The 4,448-nt window shown below is 37.7% G+C and overlaps 2 non-coding genes across 2 annotated transcripts; both read right to left on the minus strand.

The window, feature by feature from the left end:
• Nucleotides 1-926: 926 nt before the first annotated feature.
• On the minus strand, nt 927-1,082 carry LOC130903127 (5.8S ribosomal RNA). The gene has a single exon (XR_009060545.1). It is a non-coding gene; the product is annotated as a 5.8S ribosomal RNA (ribosomal RNA).
• Nucleotides 1,083-2,202: 1,120 nt separating this feature from the next.
• LOC130903191 (small subunit ribosomal RNA) lies at nt 2,203-4,124 on the minus strand. Its single transcript, XR_009060598.1, has one exon. It is a non-coding gene; the product is annotated as a small subunit ribosomal RNA (ribosomal RNA).
• Nucleotides 4,125-4,448: the final 324 nt, after the last annotated feature.

Consider the following 4,448-nt stretch of genomic DNA (forward strand, 5'->3'; position numbering starts at 1 on the left):
TGGCCCCGTTCAAGAAGGACTTGGACGCGCCGCACGATCTCGTGATAAACGGATCCTCCCTAACACCACATTTCCCGGTGGCCGATATCGACCACGGGATTCGGTGCTGGGCTTTTCCCTGTTCGCTCGCAGCTACTGAGGGAATCCTAGTTAGTTTCTTTTCCTCCGCTTAGTAATATGCTTAAATTCAGCGGGTAATCTCACCTGCTCTGAGGTCGATATATTATAATATATCTCGTATAATATTTAAATACAATTCGCCAAACTATCATAAAAAAAAAACGTGTGTTTAATAATATCATCTCTCATATGAAATATAACATTATTTGTTTTTATTTAAAGAGTCGGCAGCAGCAGCAGCAGCATCAGCATCAGCATCAGCAACACACCACCAGCCTTTATACATATATAATATTTTTAATATATATAATTCATATATTTTGTCGATATACCGTGTGTATAAATGATATAAATAAAACACTGGTCAGACGTCCAGTCTTCGAAACTTTATTATTTCTCTCGGACACGACGACCGCGTTATCATTTTATCATAAATATATTATATATACACACACTTATTTATCGACTATATATACGTCGTATATATGTATAATATATATATATATATTATATATAAATATAACTCTCTACCAAACAAATTTTATGTATTTCATATAAATACACGATTAATTTATGGTATAGCGGGTTGTGTTCAAAAATTGCGTAACTTTTTCTATAAAAATTTACGCTGCTTTTCGCACTTTAGGATGCCGCACAAATACAAAAAAAAATACGCACAAGTTTGTATGTGCATGTGTTTTTTCTTAATTAGTGTGCGTTATTGTTTCACATCCAACACGCTTAGGCATTATTTTTCTTTAATAAATAGAAAAATTTTAAATTCTAAGCAGTCTTTTAAATTGATACGACCCTCAGTCAGGAGTGGTCCGGGAACGAGTATCCGAGGACCGCAATGTGCGTTCGAAATGTCGATGTTCATGTGTCCTGCAGTTCACAAGTTGACGCGCAATTAGCTGCGTTCTTCATCGACCCACGAGCCAAGTGATTCACCGTTCAGGGTAATCATTCTATTATTATGTCGTTTTCTCATATTCTATTCGTCGTATTTTTAATATTTGATTATTATTAAATTAATAATATTATTATAATATCTTATACGCGTATAGAAAATTTATATAACGACATTTTATATATATATATATATATATATATATATATATATATATATATATATATATATATATATTATAATAAATGGTAATTATTCGAAACTTTTAGAGAAATTATAATATCGTACTTTGATATATCTGATAAATTTTAACCGCTGCACATGTTTTATTACAAACGAGGCGCGCATAGACAGATATCTCGCACGATATATTCCTCCTCTTTATATTATTACAGTTTTTTTTTTATCTTGAAAGTTTTATACAAATTTCGACGGTCGGGCGTAAATCTTCGAACACCTTCGAAATAATACATAAAAATATTATTTCTAAAACGAATTTTTATACATATCGATAGAATCGACATGTGCTTAAATTTCGTTTAGGTACCCGGATGAAAATGTCTCAATAACATAATCATCACATATAATCTTGTCGATATTTTCTTGTATTACCTTCAAACGATAAAAAACTTAGGTAATAATATAATAAACGAAATAAAATTTATCCATAAAAATATAGACACACACACGACAACAGACGACGTTTCAATAAACTATATATTTTTCGTTTATTATAATAACGATTCTTTATCAGAACGTTTTTAGTTAACAAGAAATTTTGTTAATGATCGTTCCGTCAATCGTTATAATATATAATAATACATATGTTGTTATTGTTGTGTCGTCATCGTCGTCGACGCCTTCTATAAACTATGATAAAAATTTTTCGTTATATTTTTATTGGAAAAATTTATATATGTAAATATATTTTTATAGACGTATGAATTATATTTATCTTTTTTTTTTTTTAATTTTATTCGAAACTTGTTCGAATTTTGTAAAAATTAAAAAAAGATTTCAATATATATACATCTATAATATATATATAATTTATAACATATATAAATTTCTTTTGAAGAGTTCGATAATTTTGTAGAAGAAAATTTTCTTTTACAATTAATACAGACTTGATTTCGTTTTTTTTTTTTGTTTAAAAACGAACAAATACTCTGTAATGATCCTTCCGCAGGTTCACCTACGGAAACCTTGTTACGACTTTTACTTCCTCTAAATGATCAAGTTTGGTCATCTTTCCGAAGCATCGGCGACGCCGAAACGCCACCGCGCTCAGTCCGAAGACCTCACTAAATCATTCAATCGGTAGTAGCGACGGGCGGTGTGTACAAAGGGCAGGGACGTAATCAACGCGAGCTTATGACTCGCGCTTACTGGGAATTCCTCGTTCATGGGGAACAATTGCAAGCCCCAATCCCTAGCACGAAGGAGGTTCAGCGGGTTACCCGGGCCGCTCGGCCAGGGAGGACACGCTGATTCCTTCAGTGTAGCGCGCGTGCGGCCCAGAACATCTAAGGGCATCACAGACCTGTTATTGCTCAATCTCGTGCGGCTAGAAGCCGCCTGTCCCTCTAAGAAGAATTATTTGTACGCCGACAGTAAAAACCGCGAACGGCAAGAGCCGAAACTCAATACCGACGGGCCTTTGGGATGTCGAAATACGCCTAGTTAGCAGGCTAGAGTCTCGTTCGTTATCGGAATTAACCAGACAAATCGCTCCACCAACTAAGAACGGCCATGCACCACCACCCACCGAATCAAGAAAGAGCTCTCAATCTGTCAATCCTTCCGGTGTCCGGGCCTGGTGAGGTTTCCCGTGTTGAGTCAAATTAAGCCGCAGGCTCCACTCCTGGTGGTGCCCTTCCGTCAATTCCTTTAAGTTTCAGCTTTGCAACCATACTTCCCCCGGAACCCAAAAGCTTTGGTTTCCCGGAAGCTGCCCGCCGAGTCATCGGAGGAACGTCGGCGGATCGCTAGCTGGCATCGTTTATGGTTAGAACTAGGGCGGTATCTGATCGCCTTCGAACCTCTAACTTTCGTTCTTGATCAATGAAAGCGTTTTTGGCAAATGCTTTCGCTTCTGTCCGTCTTGCGACGATCCAAGAATTTCACCTCTAACGTCGCAATACGAATGCCCCCATCCGTTCCTATTAATCATTACCTCGGGGTTCCGAAAACCAACAAAATAGAACCGAGGTCCTATTCCATTATTCCATGCACACAGTATTCAGGCAAAATTTTGGCCTGCTTTAAGCACTCTAATTTGTTCAAAGTAAACGTGCCGGCCCACCTCGACACTCAGTCAAGAGCACCGCGGCGGGATTGAGTTGGGCCGCCCTTGCGAGCTAAGCCCACCGGCAGGACGTCCCACGACACGCCAGTTAACACCGCGTACGATGAACCAGCGGCGTGGGACACAGATTCGACTACGAGCTTTTTAACCGCAACAACTTTAATATACGCTATTGGAGCTGGAATTACCGCGGCTGCTGGCACCAGACTTGCCCTCCAATTGATCCTCGTTAAAGGGTTTAGAGTGTACTCATTCCGATTACGGGGCCTCGGATGAGTCCCGTATCGTTATTTTTCGTCACTACCTCCCCGTGCCGGGAGTGGGTAATTTGCGCGCCTGCTGCCTTCCTTGGATGTGGTAGCCGTTTCTCAGGCTCCCTCTCCGGAATCGAACCCTGATTCCCCGTTACCCGTTACAACCATGGTAGGCGCAGAACCTACCATCGACAGTTGATAAGGCAGACATTTGAAAGATGCGTCGCCGGTGCGAGACCGTGCGATCAGCGAAAAGTTATTCAGAGTCACCAAATTGTACGATGACGAGCAAGCCCGCCACCGATTGGTTTTGATCTAATAAAAGCGCTCCTTCCGTCTCCGGTCGGAACTCTGTTTGCATGTATTAGCTCTAGAATTACCACAGTTATCCAAGTAAATGTGGGTACGATCTAAGGAACCATAACTGATTTAATGAGCCTTTCGCGGTTTCACCTTAATTTGGCTTGTACTGAGACATGCATGGCTTAATCTTTGAGACAAGCATATGACTACTGGCAGGATCAACCAGGGAACTGTGTTTTATAATATATATAATATATATTATTATTATTATTATTATATATATATATATATATATATTTTATAATAAAAAACTATTATCGAAAAAGTTTTAATAACAATATCCAAAAGAGGATAAATTATGATGATGTTTTTTATATTACATATATACTTTATATTTATACATAATATAATAATCATCTATATTCGTGTATAAACACATTGTTATTTACTTTTTCTTTTGCGTGTTTGCTGCGCTTATTATTGAAAATATATAATTTTCAGCGCCACGCTTTATTTATATTTTTTCTTATTTTATAAAATTTCACCGAATCGA

This window comes from Diorhabda carinulata, unplaced genomic scaffold, assembly GCF_026250575.1.
Source record: "Diorhabda carinulata isolate Delta unplaced genomic scaffold, icDioCari1.1 Dcau_14, whole genome shotgun sequence".
NCBI lineage: Eukaryota > Metazoa > Arthropoda > Insecta > Coleoptera > Chrysomelidae > Diorhabda > Diorhabda carinulata.